Consider the following 20,331-nt stretch of genomic DNA (forward strand, 5'->3'; position numbering starts at 1 on the left):
TGTCAGCATGATGTCTTTAAAGTACGCATTTCTGCGCGTGGTTATTAAAAAAAGGAAATGTGTGGGTGCGAACCTTTCATTTGGTATAAGGCGTTTCCGCTCTCATTTTATTGGTCACACATCTTCGAATGCGATCGTTTTAGTGTCTTCCTCTCAGTTTGAGGGTCTGTGCTCGAGCAGTAAAGTAAAACTTCATTATTAACGTGTTAATGTGGCTCTCGTACAATTGTTTTTATATTTCGTTACGCTACAGATGAGGGAGCTTACTACCACTCAAATGACTGGTACTCGTTCATTTTAACATTTATTCAGTCGACTTCAGGTGAATAAAAGCATGAGACAGCCAGGCTTCAAACCAGGTACAGTATGTATTCATATGCTGCTTTCTTAAACATGAGGAACACGTGTTAAAGTCTGCTCTAAAAATTAGGTGCGAAATATATAGATAATCAATCACACTAAAATCACATCATTACTCGAAGTGGAAAGTTACGATCTGCTTACCCGTTTCATAAATTAAACATTTTGAGGCCTATTGAGAATACTAGATTTTGGCCCATACTCTAAAACTTTAACTTTCTATTAAAAACCTTCACAGTAGTCTCTTACTTGATGGAGCAAACATGTTTGGGTTTTCAGAACGCTCAGTGCAAAATATTGGAAGACTCTGAAAAAAGAACACAATATAGTTACACGTTGCAGAGCATGAAATCGAAAGTATTTTTGATTATATTGTTATTGTGTGTGTGTGGTGTGTATGTGTATATATATATATATATATATATATATATATATATATATATATATATATATATTATAGGTGTGATTATTAGTGGGGTGAGATGTGCGTTCCTGCAGACAGTTAATGGAGTGAATAGACAGGCTATAGATTATATAGATTAGAGATTATGTATTATATGTTGCAGGAATTTGGAGCCAGATGTACTAATGGATTTTGTGGCTGCAAACTCTGCTATCTGCAAAATCGCAGGGTTTGAAACTTGCCTGAAAAGTTTTTCCAAATCGTAGAAGGGGTTTAGAAATCGTTTCCAATTTGAAAGGATGGTGTTTTTGGCATTCCTTCCAGATTTCAAATTGTTACACGTGCAAACCAGTGAACAGTTATCAACTCTCAAATTGGGGTGGTAGTCAATTCGCAAAAGGCAAGGGTGTCGCATATGGACCTCATCCCTTTTAGAAATAAGGGTAGTATTTAAGGGGGAGTAGGCAGTGGTATAGGGAACCACTGCAATCTCTCATTGAAGTTTTTCAAAGTGACTTTAACAAAACAAGCAGGCTTATTTCCTTAAAAGAAATCATGTTGCTTAAAAAAAAAAAAAAAAATTTGAAAAGCAGTCACAGAGATGGTGATTTGTTGTCCCATGCAAGCCACTATGCCTCTGATTTGAGTCAATTGTTGGGATCGCAAATTGTGACTTGCCTGATTAATGTTCATTTTGCAGTTAATTGTGCAAACTCCCTATGATACTTTATTTTGCGAGCTGGCCTATAAGTACAGACGTTAGTTAGCAAAATCAGATGTTTGTGGCAAAAAGTCTGGTCACAGTTCATTAACTCTTGTTCTGACCAGTATCGTAGTATGACTGGCCCATGCTTTCAAAGAAGCACAAGTTGTGTATATTAAAATTAGGTGTGGACAATTTGCAAAAACAAAATATGAAAGAATAAGGCAGACAGTCATGTGACTTGAAGCACCAGCAGGGTGAACGTTAGAGTTCGTAAAATGCCACCGTTATGGTTCATTGGAACAAACATACCATTAACCTAGTTACATAATGCATTCTCTGTACTTTGATATGTCAAAATATCAGGTAGATTGATAAGCAGCCTCAATGTAAGTTTATACTGCTCCTAGCTCAAATCCTGTAGAGGATCTACTAACAAATTCACCTCAACCTCCAATATACGATTTTTGAGAGTAGGTAGCTTTTATTCATATGTTACTGGAGTAGGTTAGTACACAGTGATTGAATTGGATTTGTGTAGCATAAAGGTCTTTTTCCATCTGATAAACACGACAAGTTAAATAGACCCATTGTCTCTGGCTAGCAATATTAAAGTAATTCGTTCAAATAACACATTGAGGCCATGGGTTTCAGTGGGCATTTTATATCGTGCATTTGAAGTTGGTGAGCAGATGGTGATGAATGTTCTAGACTGCAAAATAAAGTTAGCTGTTAAAATTGCACATCCATTATCTTCATAGTCAGGAAAACCATGGAAAGATATTTGCATGTCTCTACTGTTCCACAGCAAGAGAAAGTTTATCTGAGAATAGGAGGTTAGTTGTGGTTTTATAACTAAACGTCCTTTAGATGTAGTTGGCGAGTCATTGATGCTCATTAATTTAATTTCTGATTCACACAGAATCTAGAAAGCAGTCCTTTTCATTGTTACTTCCAGAACTGCTTTACAACATTGAAAGTGCCCAACAAATATCTTTAAGGGGCATTTGGTTATAAAACCACTACTCAACTGTTCTCGGGGAACTCTAGCATGAGACATGAGATCTATTCAGGGACCAGCGTTAGTTACCGGATATTAGAACACCTACCATTTCGTCCGCTGCTATGTTTCTCGACTAGAAGAATACGACCTGGCCTAGAGAAAATATGGCTTGTGCATCGTGCATAGAATTTTACAATTACTGAACTATAACTGTGGCTTTGGAGAAAGCATACAAAATGTAAATTGTTCTTATAGACTGGACGGCGACCCAAGCTAACTGAATGATCACTTTGGGATTACAGGTGTCTTACTCTATATGTAGTTGACATTACTGTCTGACGAACTATAGAATGGACATGTTGTTAAGGAAGTAATTTACTAATTGGTCAGCCAGCGCTGTCAGGTGCCTGTATGTAACAGAACTGATCCGTTTTCAGCTTTTTGCTCAACCCAATGGTGCACTAAAAAGCTAGATAGAAGAGGTCTGTAAAGGGAACAGCAATCTCAACCAAGTACATTTCTTGTTTCTCGTTTTCCTTAGTATCCCGGAGTGCTCCTGTTCAGTTTAAGTTGTTATAGGAATATTCTCAACACTAGGCTTTTATATGACATCAGAGAAACTCCACAAGCCCCTAAAGGAAATGTTAGCAAATGTTTGTTTTGCTAATACTCTAAACAACTCTCCCAACCTCTTTGCCTATGAACTAGTTGTTGCTTATTGACTCCAGTGCTGCCTATAGTGGGATCTTTTTGCAGAGTGCAGAGACCACCAAAGAGGGGGTCGATTTATTCAAGTGTAAAATATTATAATAATTTAGTAGCTGAAGATCAGCAGTGATTTTGAGTTATTTGTGGACATTGCTTTGTGAATCTCCCACCACGGCTTTCCTCCCAAATACCCACCCACAGCGTGCTTCATGGTGCTCCCTCCTTTCCCCACTTATACTCCTGCTTGTGTGCTGCTTCTTCCTTTCAATGCCAGCTACGCACCCCATGGTTGCTCCATCTTTCCCCCAACCTATCCATTATTTAACCCACTCAGCTTTTATTAGTTTTTTTAATTTCCCCCACTAATCTAATTTAAAAGCTCTTTCATTGCTGCACCTGCCCACTCCCCATGTCTTCTCTCCACCCCTCCTCTCTTGCTACTGTACCCCTTTCTGCACAAGTGAAATTATGTATTTTTTTATTTACCTCTCTAAGCAGTGTCCACCATCTTGGATCAGTAATTAGAAGTATGTATAAAGAAAAGCATGTAGTCCGTTCACATATTCGTTCCTCTCCTTTTTAATTGTTTTTTTTTTTTGTGGTTTTATGGCACAGCATTAGCAAAGGCAGTAGGTCAACAAGGCGAGACCTATTGGCTTTACTAGGGCTTATTTTGAAGGTATAGTTGGTCCTTAATTAGCAGGGAGGGCATAGCTAACTGAAGCCAGGTAGAGGATTGCACTGTTTTTTAATAGTTTAGGAAAATATGTCTCTTGAAGTCAGCGAAATTTGCCATTATGACAGATGCGAGGTTCTTCTCCATCAAGTGTTCTTTTTGCTAGTGAAAAAGTAGCGAACGATATTGGGAAAGAGGGGAGCATAACCGAGGCTGCCAGCAGGCTGTGTGAAAAAGGCCGCTTTATTGAAAACAGTTGCATCTAACATCATAAATCTGGGCCTTTGCTGCACAAAGCTACCAACCTCCCTATACATGCATTTTACCTGTAACAAATCCCGCACCCCTACCCTCCCCTCTCCCTCCGATTTACTATTGAAATCCTGTAATTTCCCCTGGTAATTTGAATGATTGCTGGCTTTAAACTCCCTTCCAGTTTATAGTAACTCTGAAACTCCAACATCATTTCCTGCCGAAGATTTAACAACCTGGCTCACCCAGGCGCGATCCAGTCTACCCGATACTTTCCCACCTGGGCTGCTGCTTTCAACAAGCCTAAACTTCTGAAAACCTTGTCAACTTGACCTGCCCCGCTAACACACCTGTTTCCCAGCAACTCCTGACTAAACCCTATCCAGCACATCTGTCCTCAAGAAAGCTGTCCTGCTGACCGCCATTAACAGTAGAGCTCCTGGGGGAACCTAATCTCAGGGGCGGGAGGGAGGGAACAAATTTCCAATACCCAGCCTAAACCCAGCCACCATATCACCTCAACAAAATGGTGGCAGGGGATACAAAATGTCTGGTTTTTATGCCGAAAGCCCATCAACTTAGACCAAGAAGCACAAGCAGTTGCAGACTGTTCCAATTACCCAGTAAGCCTTTTGGGAGGGGGGGGAGACCTCCCCAGGGTAGGCTACCCCCTCAAACCCCATTGAAGAAGAGGGAAGCATTACCAGGAAGTCATAGAAATATAATGTACACCATTTGCCATTATGACTGATACAAGGTTCTTCTCCATTAAATGTTCTTTTTGCTAGTGAAAAGGTAGCAACACATATTGGGAAAGAGGGGTGCATAACCAAGACTAACAGGCTGTGTGAAAAAGGCCACTTTATTGAAAACAGGTGCACCTAACATCATAAATCTGGGCCTTTACTTCACAAAACTACCAGCCTCACACACATATATTTTATCTGTAACACACACCCCACCCGTACCCTACCCGTCCCTCACCCTGATTTACTATTGCAGTCCTGTAATTTGAGTGATCGCTGGCTTTAAACTCCCTTCCAGTTCATAGTAACTCTAAAACTCTAACATAATTTCCTGCTGAACATTTAACTACCTGGCTCGTCCAGGCGTGATCCAGTCTACCTGTTCCTTTCCCACCTGGACTGCCACTTTCAACAAGCCTAAACTTCTCAAAATGTCAACTAGACCCTCCCCTGCCATCCAAAAACGTTTGCACCTCCCCTAAGTAGAAGACACCTAACACATGTGCAGTATGCTGCAGAGGCTGTCCCTGACATGTCGCAAATAGAGTTCCATGCCTATAAAGGACAAATGGACCCCATCCCCGCCCCAAGGAACTCTGCATCCTCAAACCTTAAGGCTGCATGTTTTAAAACAGTAATGTCCCTTTCACTACAAAAACCCTGCATCTCCCTTTTTCTTGCTCCTCGAGTCCTCAATAGCACTCAGTCTTCTCGCCTGTGCCACAACCTCAGCAGAACAAATGCTGTCCAAACTATGTGGCTCCTTACCCACTGTTTCTATATCTCTTGTAAGTCCTTTTTCATAATCTTGATAACGTGCAAACCGTTCTCACAAACTAGATCGATTTTCCTTAATTGGACTATTAGCAAATCTCGGCACTGGCCTCTCTCCATTAACTTATTTAAGTACGGTAACAGTTCCTGCCATCACATCCTTCCTTTTCCATGTCACTGCACACTGTGCAAGGAGGCGTTGAGGCCAAAGTTGCCTTCCTGGCTGCGCTGATGTGCTTGTCTTTGAGCCCACTTGATAAAGGAGAGGCCCACCAGCCAAATTGAAGGCCCTCACTCTCTGGCCAGATACGGAACCTGTAAAATATAAACAAAAGGAATAACCAACTGAGCCTGCTTAACAGATTCTCCCTCTCCATTCACACGCACCTCTGAAAACAGTCACAAACCCATCCACCCGCCCTCATGATGCCCTCCCGGGAAAAGTCCTCTGCGCTGACTCTTTAATAACAAAGTCCTGGTTAACGAAAGCGGAACAACGCTTTCTTTAACAACGACTTAGTTATTTTGTGCCTAAACCATGCATGTCCTGAACAACGAACATGCGTGGTTAAGGCACAAACAAGGGAGTCGGCTGAGGAGGACGACGCGGATGACGAGGTGACGACTCAGGTAAGTGGGTGGGGCGGGGGGTTTTAGGTTTTGGGGCCGGGGTGGAGGGTCGGGGGTTTTAGGTTTTGCGGTGGGGTTGGGGGGGTGAGGCGTTTTAGGTTTTGGGGCGGGGGTCGGGGTTTTAGGTTTTGGGGTGGGGTTGGGGTTGCGGGGCGTTTTGGGGCGTGGGTGGGGGGTCGGGGGGTTTTAGGTTTTGGGGCATGGGTTGGGGGGTGGGGCGTTTTAGGTTTTGGGGTGGGGGTGGGGGGGGGTTTAGGTTTTGGGGCGGGGGTTGGGGGCCGGGGCGTTTTAGGTTTTGGGGAGGGGTTGGGGGGTTTTAGGTTTTGGGGTGGGGGGTTTTAGGTTTTGGGGCAGGTGGGGGGTCGGGGGGTTTTAGGTTTTGGGGCGGGGTTGGCGGTGCGTTTTAGGTTTTGGGGCGGGGTAGGGGTTCGGGGGTTTTAGGTTTTGGGGTGAGGTTGGGGGGCGGGGCGTTTTAGGTTTTGGGGTGGGGGGTTGGGGTGACGCATGCAGGATCAATGGATGCCTATTACTAATGCCTTTACCAGGAATGCCTTTACAACGAAATATCGTTGTTAAGGCATTCGTGGTAAAGGCATTAGTGGTAACAACAAGGTCGGTGTTCCGACCTCGTTGTTCAGGCACTCGTTGTTTTGGCAGGCGGCGTTCCGACATACAACCTGCCCTCCTACTCCATCCCTTCCTGCCCACTTCTGTAGCCAGCCCTGTTTTAAAAGAATGCATCCCAAATGCTGAGGCCTCCGAACCCAGTAACTGAACAGATTTCCTCACTACTGACAACAATTGAAAAGCTTTCTCAGGCTTTTTATCCTTGTGAACGAAAACCGCTCCCCCTTTGGTCCGTAAGGCTCTGCCCCAACACACAGGGCATACACTCTTCTCAGGGTAGGCCCTCAATGGAATACTACTGCCCTGTTCTTTTTCATCCGTTTTTGACCTGCAAAGCCATATCCAAATTGTCCCAACAGTAAAGTGTGTATCCTCCTACAACAGACCTTGTCCTTCTCTGCCCCACAGTAGCTCCAACACCCAAAATGCCCCAAAGAACATCCAAACCATCAAAGAATGAAACAGAGCTCCCTCAGGGTCAAAATATACCATGGGCATAGTCAGCAAAATGGCAGTAAGGAGGCCTAAAATCACCGGTCTTCTAGCTGACCCCATCCTCCCCACCTCCCTTCTAACAAACGCCTTCCCAATTCCCCTGCTGAAGGGGCATACCCCCAACACAACTTCTTCATAAAGGCGATCCCTACCAATTTTCCTGATATCATCACCAGGGATTGCCACCTTTCGATCAGTGTCAATTTATATTGCATTGGATCCTCCAATCTCTCCCAGTCCCGCTGCCGCTTTTGCACCCCATTCTTCACAAATTCCAGCCAGGCTTGCCAGTATTCTTGCTGTGTGGAGACTGTGAGTGAATTCTACACCAATTAAAGCATCCTCTGTCTCCTATTGTCCATAATTCGGGAGGTAATGGGACCTTCCTGAGCTCCAAGTACGTGGCCAGAACATGGAAACTCTTCCACTGTGAACGAGGCCAAGCATCCGCAATGTCATTGTCCACCCCTGGAATGTGCCTCGCTCTAAATGCTGTATCATGCCGCAAACAGAGCAATACAGAAACTATCACTAGCTTAGCCACCTGCACATCCTTGGCTGATTGCCGGTTGACGATGTGCACAACTGCCATGTTGTCAGTCCTAAAAATCACCCTCTTATGGGCCAATTACTCCCCCAAAGGATATCTGCTGCAACCAGGGGAAAGAACTCCAGGAAGGCAGTGCTCTGCCTGCCCCACTTCCAACCAAGGGGCCATTGCTCCGTGCACTATCTGCCCTGCCAGTAGATGTCAAAGCCCACCCCTTTTATCTCATCAGAGAATATTTGTGTGTCTCATTCACACCCCTGCCAAGTCATCAAAGGTACCCCTTTAAAGAAAACCCAAAACATACGCCACATCCGTAGGTCGTCTTTCACCCCTGCCGTCAGTCGCACGTGGTGGTGTGGTAACCGTCTGCCTGCCAAGGTCAACTCTAGTCACCTGCAAAATGGCTTCCCTGCTCTCACAACCCAGCATGAAAAAGTCAAGTGGCCGAACAAGACCTGGATCCCTCTCACCTTCACCTTTTCTCTTCCTAGCATGCCATCCAACAGCTTTGTCATTGTCACCTTTTTCTCCGCTGGTAGGCGAGGCTCCATCACCACTGAGTTTATTTTGATTCCCAAAAATGACAGGGAAGTACTGGGGCTCACCATCTTTTCCAGTGTCACGTGGACCCCTAACTCACCAATGATGTCTCGGAATGTACAACATCTTGTACTGTTGTGAATCAGGTTCGCCTACAATAAAAATATCATCCAGGTAGTGTGAGATCTGTTTGTGCCCGGACTGCTTCGAAAACACCCATTACAGGAACATACTAAAGCATTCAAAAAGCGCACAAGAGATGGAGCAGCCCATCAGCAAACCTTTATCCACGTACCAGCATCCTTCAAATTGGATACCCAGGAGTTTGAAGTCATCAGGTTGTACCAGCAACAAACGGAAAGTCAAATTAATGTTTCTCTTTGCCATGAGGGCACTGTGTCCGATCTCTTCTACTAGGGAAATGCCACATCTACGGATGTGTAAGACAGTGATACTTGTTCCTCAGGAGTAAAATCATTCACAGAATTTCCTTCTGGCCATAACAAATGCTGGATCAGTCTGAATTGCCCTTGTTCCTTCTATGGCACAACACCTATTGGAACCGCAATAAAATTCTGCATCAGCGAATCCAAAAAAGGGCCTGCCATGCAACCCTCTTGTATATCTTTATATAGCTTGTCCCATACCACCTGTTTGTGTGTCCCCACTGATTTCAGGTTGTCACCCTATCGTTACCCCCTAGGGCCTGTATATCCCAACCTGAACCCCCAAGTAGAGCCATCCCGCAAGAGAGCCGCTTCTTGTGTTTTATCGTATTGTGCAAGCCAACAATGCAACCAATACAGATTAACAGGAGTTGCAGCTCTTCCCCAGGACCCTGTGAACCCCTCCCACCCTGTGTGTTATTAGAGGTGTTGAACTGTTAGCTCCTGCACTGCTGTGATTGCCACTGTCCTCCCATTCCACTAGAGGTATTTCCCCCACAATAGCAGTTGACAAGCGCATGTCTGCCTGTACATCTGGAGCAATCATGCTGGAACTTAGAGTATTCTCTTGTACAGAGGTCTCTGTTGAAGTCCCAGCAAGCTCCAGTGTGGCTGTTCTCACTGCCTTGTCCACTACTCTGTCCTATGTTTGTGGCACCCACCACATCCCAGGGGGAACAGTCTCGAAAGGGGCAGTAAACGATTGGTAGCCCACTGGCCATAAATACCGTCTTGACAAATGTTACCGGCCCCTTAGTGTGTTGCCAGAGATCTATATCAATTTCACCCCACTGTACCTCTGGATTTACTGCCATCCGAGCCTCAAATTCTTTGTCGTACTGTATCCAGGTGTATCCCCCGTAATTTAGCTGGGCCTTCCTGGTCACATCCCTGTATTTGATGAGGGCTAGTGACCACTCTGGATACTTTTCACAGGACATGCTGGCAAAGATCAGGAAAGTTGCCATCCAATTTTCGATCGTGACATGCATCCATGGCCGTTTTGGCAGCTCAAACTCCTCTTCTTTGGAGACTGCTTTTGCCTTCAGCTCCTGACGAAGAAGCTTCAACATTTTGACATACTCACCCTTCCAAATTTTTTCTTTAGTCGCCATCAAGCAGCTTAGATGTCCCCGTGTAGGGGAGCTTCTTGATTTTCAGTTCTTTGTTCTTTAACCCTTCCTGCTTTTCAGCCTTGTTCCCGACCACCTGAACCCCTTCTGACATTATCCCAACCACTGCTTTGTTGTCCCCTTTTTTAATAGTCTTGTCTGCTCCTTGAAGTCCCTGTCATCTGTCCCCGCCTGTATGTCTGCTACATACACTCCTTTCTGAAGGTGGGCCTCCTTGCCACCCAAAGGCTCTGTCGCCTCTACTGCCACCAAAACCATCTTACCATTGTGGCTTCCATGTACAAACTTACCTGGAGTCAAGGTTGGTGGTTGCTCCTGACTCTGCTGCCTTGCCAGTTGTTGTTACCTGGGTGTGGCCTGATGACTGCTAGGCCTCCTTTCAGCACTCAACACCTGTAATACATGAGGGATATCTTCGAGTCCCCCCCACCCTTACCTTTCACTCCCTTGCCACTACGCAGCCTCTACCTCCTGTGTTTTGCTGTTGTCCCTCAATTCCCCTTCCTCCAAACTCTCTTCCTCGTAATCAAGCACTGTGTGTTTGCCTCTCTCAAAACCCACCACCCATGACAGCCCTGCTTGCCATTCTTGATATCTGAATGCCTCTGTATGTTGTATTCTGGCGTCCATCAGTAGGCACTGAGGGGCCATAAAGTGCCCTTTTACCCATTCTGCCGCAGAATGAGAGTCTGACAGATCTCGGGACATTGGAGATTTCACAAAACCCTCCTTCCCTCTGTAGTTCAGTTTCTGCACTGTTCCTTGCTGCCGCCATTGAACGCACCTCCTCCGCCTTGATCCAGCTGGCCGCACAGGGCCCCACCGTCTCTTCTTCTCAGGGCTTCCAAACCATAACGATCTCTTCCGAGTCCACTACACCACCCTTTGCTATTACCTGTAAAACAGAACAGAGGCCCGGTGTGCTGGACAAAACCCTACCTACCCACTCCCGTCTCTCAGAACCTAGGCATGATGTCCTCCGAAGCTTTGTCGACCCTGAGCGGCCCCTTGAACTTCCCTCGAGGAATGTTGGCCCTCTTTGATCCCTCCACCCGCCCCTCTGATCTACCCAGGACCCCAACCCTTCCCCTACCACAATTCATGCCTGCTGTCCATAAACTTTTTGGGGGGGCTTACATTGGAAAAACACCTCCTCCACTGTATCCTCCACCCACATGACCCCCTCCTCAACCTGGAGTGCCTCGTATTCATCCTCATCGCTCCAGTCTAACATTGATTGCACTAAAGAAGAGTTGGGGACAAGATCTCCCTGTATCCTTTGACCCCTCCCTTGCGCTTGGTGTGTGCTTTCCATTACCTTTTCCAATCCTCCGCGCTCCAAGTAGGGCCCTTTCCAGGCATGCTGTGCAGGCCATGTACCTCTCTCCTCCCTGCCAACGTCCATTCTCTGTCACGTCTGTGAACTGCCTATTGGCCACAGATTACACAGTGCCTGTCATATTCATTACATCCTCCTGCCTGCCCTCCACCCCCTACTCTTCCATTATATTGGCAGTGTCAGCGTCCCTCCCCCTTCTCCTTATCTGCCGCTGCAGGAGCATAGCATGAAGCCTTGCCACCGTCCCTTTCAATGGCCATCTTTCAAATGCCTTGTAGTTGCCTCCCATGGGGCTCAACTTGCCTGGAGGTGGCGTCGATGTGGTGGATTTTCTCTGGGATTTGGCCATCGCCACATTACAAGGAAGCAACATGGATGGACTGGGGCCAACCCTGCCCACCTGAAGCTGCTTGCTTAAACCAAGAGCGGCCCCTTCCACTCATCTGCTCTCCTGATGCTGATCCAGGGCGCGGCGGTGCTAATATCGCTGCTGACACATCAGCCACAGCATTTTGCGCTGGCCACACTTCATGCAGCACGCCGGCTGTCAAGATATCCAGCCTGCCCATTTCTTCTAACAAGCACATGGCCTGAGACACTTTGTCGGACCCAGCCATGATAAGGTAAGCCTGTAGCAATCTCCTTAACCAATAATGCTGCTAGCAACTTCCAAAAGACCAGTCACCCAACCAAAATACCGCTAACTGCCCAAAACGCACATAAAAAATGCCAACAAATTTCCAAGACCCAGCCTAAGCCCAGCCACTGCGTCACCTCAACAAAATGGTGGCAGGGGATACAAAATGCCATCTTTTATAGGGGAAAGCCCACCTACGTAGCCCAAGAAGCCCAAAGTAGCCCAAGCAGTCACAAACTGCTCCAAATCCCCAATAAGCCGGTGGGGGCGGGAGTATCCCTTGGGTCGGCTACCCCCACCCCTGAAGAAAAAACCCCATTGTAAGCCACTTGAATTTGTTTTTACTAAGCATATGAACGCAGTTTTACAAATTGTGCTCGTTTTTCCAGAAGTAGATGGCAACTTCTTTAGAGAGAGCATTACGAACATAGTAATACTAATGGTGTCATGTCAGAAAACAGAACCCAGAACATTCCTGTTTTTTAGGAATAAATAACATTTAGAAAAGGATAAGTGTCGAAATGCGTTCTTTCAGTCCGCAGAATGTGAGTAACGTGACTTGAGTTCGGCGAAGCATGTCAAAGAGTAACATCAGAAACACAAAATGGTGCCATTAGCACTGTGGTGAATTTTTGATGTTAATAAAGAAAGTGATTCAGTAGAAATTGTAGAACGACAAGTAAATTAGTGTCAAGCGTGAAATGGACAGAAAGCAGACTTAAACCTAAAATGGCCCTACTAGAGGCACCCCTACGCAATCTGAAGAGAAGAATTGTTTGTATGTTTTAATGTGGTCACACAACTTTATTAGCATGAGTGCTAATTTGAATACAGAAAAGTGTTAAACTCTTTGAAAAAGCCTCAAACAGCAAAGATGAGGACACCATCATTAACAAGAAATAAAATACTTAGACAGTTGCAGGGTACCTGTAGTGGGGTGGGGAGCAGGGCCTGAAATGGATTGATGACTGTGGTGTGTTCTTTGGGGTATCCACGCTGGCTTGACCATCATATCACCTAATGTATACAGGGAGTGCAGAATTATTAGGCAAGTAGTATTTTTGAGGATTAATTTTATTATTGAACAACAACCATGTTCTCAATGAACCCAAAAAACTCATTAATATCAAAGCTGAATATTTTTGGAAGTAGTTTGTAGTTTGTTTTTAGTTTTAGCTATGTTAGGGGGATATCTGTGTGTGCAGGTGACTATTACTGTGCATAATTATTAGGCAACTTAACAAAAAAAAATATATACCCATTTCAATTATTTATTATTACCAGTGAAACCAATATAACATCTCAACATTCACAAATATACATTTCTGACATTCAAAAACAAAACAAAAACAAATCAGTGACCAATATAGCCACCTTTCTTTGCAAGGACACTCAAAAGCCTGCCATCCATGGATTCTGTCAGTGTTTTGATCTGTTCACCATCAACATTGCGTGCAGCAGCAACCACAGCCTCCCAGACACTGTTCAGAGAGGTGTACTGTTTTCCCTCCTTGTAAATCTCACATTTGATGATGGACCACAGGTTCTCAATGGGGTTCAGATCAGGTGAACAAGGAGGCCATGTCATTAGATTTCCTTCTTTTATACCCTTTCTTGCCAGCCACGCTGTGGAGTACTTGGACGCGTGTGATGGAGCATTGTCCTGCATGAAAATCATGTTTTTCTTGAAGGATGCAGACTTCTTCCTGTACCACTGCTTGAAGAAGGTGTCTTCCAGGAACTGGCAGTAGGACTGGGAGTTGAGCTTGACTCCATCCTCAACCCGAAAAGGCCCCACAAGCTCATCTTTGATGGTACCAGCCCAAACCAGTACTCCACCTCCACCTTGCTGGCGTCTGGAGCTCTCTGCCCTTTACCAATCCAGCCACGGGCCCATCCATCTGGCCCATCAAGACTCACTCTCATTTCATCAGTCCATAAAACCTTAGAAAAATCAGTCTTGAGATATTTCTTGGCCCAGTCTTGACGTTTCAGCTTGTGTGTCTTGTTCAGTGGTGGTCGTCTTTCAGCCTTTCTTACCTTGGCCATGTCTCTGAGTATTGCACACCTTGTGCTTTTGGGCACTCCAGTGATGTTGCAGCTCTGAAATATGGCCAAACTGGTGGCAAGTGGCATTGTGGCAGCTGCACGCTTGACTTTTCTCAGTTCATGGGCAGTTATTTTGCGCCTTGGTTTTTCCAGACGCTTCTTGCGACCCTGTTGACTATTTTGAATGAAACGCTTGATTGTTCGATGATCACGCTTCAGAAGCTTTGCAATTTTAAGAGTGCTGCATCCCTCTGCAAGATATCTCACTATTTTTGACTTTTCTGAGCCTGTCAAGTCCTTCTTTTGACCCATTTTACCAAAGGAAAGGAAGTTGCCTAATAATTATGCACACCTGATATAGGGTGTTGATGTCATTAGACCACACCCCTTCTCATTACAGAGATGCACATCACCTAATATGCTTAATTGGTAGTAGGCTTTCGAGCCTATACAGCTTGGAGTAAGACAACATGCATACAGAGGATGATGTGGTCAAAATACTCATTTGCCTAATAATTCTGCACTCCCTGTAAGGCTGTTGTCATGCTCAGTTCATGTAAATCCTATCATGTGTTATTAACATGAGGGTGGTGCTCCATTATGATCATGCTATTCCATTCACAACACCAAAGACCTTAGAATGTTCTCTCTTGCTCTGGCTGAAATGACTCTTTGCAGCATTCCTGCAATCACCTCCCTAGCCCCCGAGGCACACATTGGTTGCTGGGTGGTGCTTTGTTGGTGGTGGAAATTTCAATTGGTCTGCTTACACTTGTGCCAAAGTAGAGAGGATGTTTTCCGATAACTTGTATTTTGTGTGGGATTTCCTATTTCCTCTACATACCACTTATGGCTAATATGCAGCATCCAGTGCCTGAGTGGGGACACCAAATCTGTACAAGTCAGAGATTTCCCAATAAACCTTCCATGTGGATTTACAATTTGAAAATTGATAGCAATAGTACTTTTTATATAGCAAGTAATACCACAGTTTTGACATCTGTAAGCACTCAACCTCTGAAATGAGAGAGCCCAGTCTGGCCTTATTAGGATAGGAACCTGTGAGCTGCAGGTCACACAGATATCTCTAGTGTGTACTTAACGCACTGGTCTCTATGGCAAATTCTGCTTCCTGCAACTGCTTGTGTTACTTGTTGAGCCAATATTGTAAACACATTTTACACTCATGCTTTGAACAGGCTTCTGGCCCCTGAATACACTATTAGCGTCTCAATAAATTTAAAACATATGTAGTGATCGGTATTTGGTTGACAACGAAATCTGATTCCCACTGTCTCTTGAAAGGGCCAAAGCATGATAGGTTTAGATTTAGTGTGTGAATGTTGGGGCAGGATGTGGAAGTACTTGTCTGTTGTCATCCATCCTAGAATTATAGAATATTACCTAGCCTATCTGTATCTATTCTACTTCCAAAGACTGTGGCTGTGAACGTTCTTATACTTCTAAAAATACACGTGGTGAAATTTGCATAAAATCTGGGGTCAGCTCTAGTGCATATTGGCTTGTTTGTTCTGTACACTTCACAACTAAAGTTGCAATTGATTCATTTAAGATGGAAAAAGTCAAGAAAAAGGCATGCCATTCGTGGTGTTTAGCTAGCAGTATTAAAGGGGGAAATTCCAGTTACTACAGCAATGCTTTTGTAAGATGTTAGTGTAATACTATGATATCTGTAATCTACTAGAGGATTTTTTTTTGGGCTACAGCAAAAAGGAATGAAAAGCTCATTCCAGATAGGGCACGTGCATTTGATGGTCCGAAATGGGGTAGTCAGTGTAATTGTCAATGAGCTGGTTGGATCTAGGTTTCCCTTTAGCGAATATAGTGCACTGACTCATGTAGTGGTCTATTTTCTCACATATGCCATCATTTTACGGAATGAATAGACCAGATGGCATAATTAAATTGGGTACAATAAAAGATGTCCCCACAAGTGTTGATTTTAATATGGTCTTATGTCTCATCCACGACTTGCCACAATGATAAAATTGCCCATCACATAAAAAACAGTAACTCAAGTCCTTTTTAGGGCCGAGGGCAATGCGCTCTGTCCCTGGTGTAATCTTTCTGTGGGCTTTTAACCACGCCCATATTACGCCCATCAGTTTGGTTGGTTCGTGGGCTTTCCATTCAAAATTCGCTTGATTTAATTAGTGGAAGGCATGCATACCTTTTCCAGTGTTTAGCCTTCCTCAAGCGCACCGGCCAACTACTGAAAACATATGAAGCTCCATGTTTTCGGTATGGTTTCTGGACTACTTTTTCTTTTTCTTTCCTACGCAGCGCGATCTCGCTGGGCAGTAGTTGAGCGCTTTGCATGACATCGACCCTGTTACATGGATATTTGCACTTTTTCCGGTTACATGGATAATTGCACTTTTGCCGATACGTTTCACTGTGAGCAAACTTCTGTTTTCTTTTGTGTGTCTGCTTTGTACTCATGGAGGCCATCGGCTCGCTTATGTGGAACTGTTTCTTTTCATTTTTAGTTTATGTGGCAAGAAAAGTCCGGGCAGTTATGTGAAACTGTTTTACCTTTCATTTTCAGTCTATGTGGCAAGAAAAGTCTGGTTAGGAATTTACAACGCTAATAGCTTTAACTCGAGCAAATGCGAGACCCATTGCATTCTAAATGCTTGTTATAATAATGTCACAAAGTGTTAGCCACCCTCACATCAACCAGTAGACTGGCCATCTAATTATCCAGCCTTCCACTGAACCATATTGTTATATGTTGTTACATGGCACTCTTAAATCACCAAATTCAGCAACCTGTTCAGCTCTAATATCTATTGAGCTCCCAGTTAACTGAAGTCATCACCATGGATGTCCTTCTTAAATGTTACATTATGCTGCTTTATTGGGAGGTGGGAGGATGATACCTGGAAGACTTGAATTAATCTCAGTACTACAGTAATTGGGATTGCGTTCCAGTCTATTGTTTTGTTGCTGACCGTGCCACCTCAGTCAGAAGCCAAGGTTATGCAAGTATTGTTTTGTCCTGCTCCAACAGAGACAGCCCAGCATGAACTGCCAGGCCCAGTCCCCTCTAAAGGGGAAGACAATCAACTCCAGACCTGTCCTGGCTAGCAGTTCAGGCTGGACTACTCCTATTACAGAAGAGCCAAAACTGATTTGCATTTGCAGTTCTCTTTCTAGACAGGCAGTGGGGTGAAAAATGATGGACTGGGATGCTGCTCATGTCATCACCAGTGGCAGAGATTAACTTAAGCACTTGTTTCATTACTTTTTTTATTGGTACACTAAGTTTTATATATCACCACATGCAGTGCTGGGGTTCTTTTATGAATATACATGTCAGAAAATCAGCAATCTTGCTGTCCTGAGTTAAATTCAATGTACTGCTGCCAGCAATCATGCTGACAGCAGTTGCAAATGATCTGTTCAGCTATTCAGACTGTATTGTAGCTGTAATCTACTCAAAGTGAAATGTGGGGCAGTTGTTTCCCAGCCCAAGCAAGAATAACACAGTATCACCGCCAGATTCACCAGACTACTCACCATCCTAGCTTTATAACACCAAAAGGACAGCACGCACGGCTAGGGCCTCGGACCACTGACTAGTGGCCCCAGAACCCATGCTAGATGGAAGCTACCAACAGCCGCTGCGTGCTCGAAGGTGCTTGATTTTAAACCGGCCTGGTGCTTCCGCAGTGCAGGTAATACTGTAGGCACGGGCAGTGCCACGGACCACTGACTACAAGCCCAAGAACCCTTACTATGGGGGAAACTACGCACCCGAAGTGCTTGATTTCAAACTGGCTTGGTGCTACCGCAGCGTGGGCAGGACAACACCCAGAGCCAGGTCTACGGATCACTGACTACAGGCCTCAGAACCCCTGCTAAGGGAAAACTGCCCACAGCTGCTGCACACCCAGACGTGTGTGATTTTAAACCGACCTTATGCTCCGGCAGCGCAAGACGTACCCGGGTAAATACCGGCCATAGAGCGGGCCAGTCTGTGGCTGGTCAAGGCTGGGTTAGGCCACCCCATTAACATCTTTGGACCAAGGGTGAATGTGTTTATATATTTATATATTTTGAGCAATTATCCTAACTTACCAGTTTGAACTCGCTGACTTGTGCCCGGTCACCTTTTTGTTTTACTTCCCTACGTGTGGTGCGGCATATAGAGTGGGACTTCTGGGCAAACAGAAGTGTGCTGGTGGGCTACAGCCAGTTGTCCCACCACCGAAACCTACATCAATAGATCGGATGCTGAAGAGGGCAATAGGGGTTGTATCAACGGAAATTGAATTGACTGAGAGAAGGCTGTCCCTAAATACTGCAACGACCCTGCAAGAGCACTTAACAACTGACCCACTTGATACAGCTGTTATTGCCCAATGACCTTAACATGGCACTTTCCCTGAATGCATGTCCTTCAGCTTGTCGATGAAAATGAAAAGACTCAGGAAGACACTGCGGCTCTAACCCCGGCAGCACAGTGTCCATGCTGCCATTTCTCTAAATACCTCAATGGCCGAATTGTCTCTTAGTGAACCAGGAAAGGGATCTGCTTCCCAACCGTGCTGGATGGCCCAATTAGTGCAAGAGGTTGCTGATAGAGTTAAGGGCATCCTGACCGGGGAACTCTCATTAATATTGGTGCAGCTCGCTGCAATTGAGCAATTGCTTAAAGATACTCCAAACAACAACCCTCAACAGGCTATCGGCCGAGCCAGTATAGTTGGACTAGGGGGCAGTGTCGTCTGTTTCACCTTCACCCTCTAAATGCACTGCTTGGAATTGTGCCAACAGAGTCTCCTGTTCTGTCGCATTTTTACCACTACCCAAGTTCTGGGAGAAGGGAGCCCCGGAGGGGAGCCATCAACATCGATAAGAAGCAACAAACTGCGCAAGATTATGGGCACTGTCCCATGCCATAAGTTCCCGGTCATTAACTTACCCCGTGCTTCCTGCCCCTATGTCATTGTCTTGTCTGGCATTCCAAAACTGCATGAAGGCCAGAAAGAAACACATGAGGACCTTGCCAACAAATATTTGCGCTGGCTCGTTAGAAACAAAACCTTCTCCACCAAACTGGCGCATAATATACTTTTTACACGTAGGGTGGGGTGGATTGGGCCAGGCAGGACAAATCGTCCTGGGCATTGTGGAATTGTTAATTTTAAAGATCCCTATCCAGTTCAAATGTTATTGAGTGCTGGGGTGCAGACACAGGATGGGGTGTCAAAATTGTCCTTCTGCCCCCTGGGTTACTTTTGTAAACCTGCCTATTTTACCAGACACTCATTCCCTGACACTGACAGGGTCTCAGTCTAGTTCATACCCACCCCCCAAACTGGTTTACAATTTCATAATGGGTTTTATAATGTACCTGTCCACAACCGTTTCAATGTAGTGTAGGAAGTTGATTGATTAACCCATGACTATTGTCACGCTGGTCTTAGCATAAGGGCGGAGGGAGTGAGTTACATTTTTTTAGTCCATTATGCAATAAGAAGGCCACAGTCAATCAATGCACACATGAGCAGTTTCTTGACACAAGATTGTCGATTTAACACAGACATTAAATGAAGATCACTTTTCCCCTAATATTGTGCTAAATACTTTTTCTGTCAGGAAGTCTTCCACCAATAGTACTGCTGACAGAAATGTATCATCGCCCTAGGGAAGTATCAGCTGCTGTTGCCGCAACCACTATGGACACTATAGTGGGTATCTTGAGCTCGACTATTGCTGGGGTTTGGTCCAAATTAAACAATCCATCATGGGGGAAGTTTATTAATCAGCACCAAATGTGCCTTTTTCAGGAAACTTGGGTGCTGGATCCAATCTATAGAAATGGATATGTGCTTTTGGATTCCAGCTAGTGGGTCGATAATGGGGCTACCTTTGGATGGTTTACTTTTATGGATAAGTGTGGCACCCCACTGCACCATATTTGAACTTAGTTTAGGATCTAGTGATATCCCAGTGTTCCCTTTGGATAGGGGAGTTTCCATATTGCTAGTTAATCTGTATAGCAGAAGCGTGGCGAAAATTGTGAGTCAGCTGCATTACATATACCGGACAATTTCCTTACAGGCTCAAAAGGATCGTATCATAGGATCATTATGGGAGATTTTTACCTTATGTTTGAGCCAAATATTATTGTCCAGGTTATAACCTGCGGCAAAGACCAAGCTTGGGGTATCCCGGAACTTAAAGCACCCCCTAGGAGATATTTACCTGGAGCTGTCACGGTCTGCACA

General features: G+C 44.9%; 1 protein-coding gene across 9 annotated transcripts in view; it reads left to right on the forward strand.

Moving 5' to 3' along the window:
• The window catches only part of PPFIBP2 (PPFIA binding protein 2), a 1,142,047-nt gene that overhangs the window by 596,710 nt on the left and 525,006 nt on the right, over nt 1-20,331 (forward strand). The window lies entirely within an intron of this gene.

This window comes from Pleurodeles waltl, chromosome 3_1 (assembly GCF_031143425.1).
Source record: "Pleurodeles waltl isolate 20211129_DDA chromosome 3_1, aPleWal1.hap1.20221129, whole genome shotgun sequence".
Lineage (NCBI taxonomy): Eukaryota > Metazoa > Chordata > Amphibia > Caudata > Salamandridae > Pleurodeles > Pleurodeles waltl.